Below are 700 nucleotides of genomic sequence, written 5' to 3'. Positions count from 1 at the left end.
GTAGGTTCCCAAGTGCTGTTCCTGCTGGTCAGAGAACCCATGTCGAGAGCTGGGGTAGTAGAGGTGAAGCAGATGAAGCACATGGCACTAAAACCTGCTGTGAGATCTCAGGCAAGGACTCCACCTTTCTGTGCCTTGGCTTCCTCAGCTGTAAAATGGAATGACAGAGCACTGTCCTCATAGATTAGTTGTAAGGATTAAATGAGTGATTGGGAGGTGGAGGCAGGCAGATCACCTAAGGTCAGGAGTTCGAGACCAGCCTGTATAATTGATTTTAATTGAAATTCCTTTTGGTAATTCTTAAAGATAATAATACATTTTGATGTTTATTCATGAACATTACTGATACTCCTTCCTCCAGCTATATAATAATGTTTTCTCTCACTCCTGTGGGTGAGACCTAAGAAATGAAACTCGGCCGGGCATGGTGGCTGATGCCTGTAATCCTAGCACTTTGGGAGGTCTAGACCTCCTCCTGAGGTCAGGAGTTTGAGACCAGCCTGGCCAACATGGTGAAACCCCATCTCTACTAAAAATACAAAATTAGCCAGGCATGGTGGCTCAAGCCTGTAATCCCAGCTACTCAGGAGGCTGAGGCAGGAGAATCACTTGAACCTGGGAGATGGAGGTTGCAGTGAGCCGAGATTGTGCCACTGCATTCCAGCCTGGGTGACAGACAGAGTGAGACTCTGTCTCAAAA

Source organism: Mandrillus leucophaeus, unplaced genomic scaffold (assembly GCF_000951045.1).
Source record: "Mandrillus leucophaeus isolate KB7577 unplaced genomic scaffold, Mleu.le_1.0 Scaffold154, whole genome shotgun sequence".
In the NCBI taxonomy this organism is placed as follows: Eukaryota; Metazoa; Chordata; class Mammalia; order Primates; family Cercopithecidae; genus Mandrillus; species Mandrillus leucophaeus.
Note: the sequence above shows the minus strand (reverse complement) of the source record.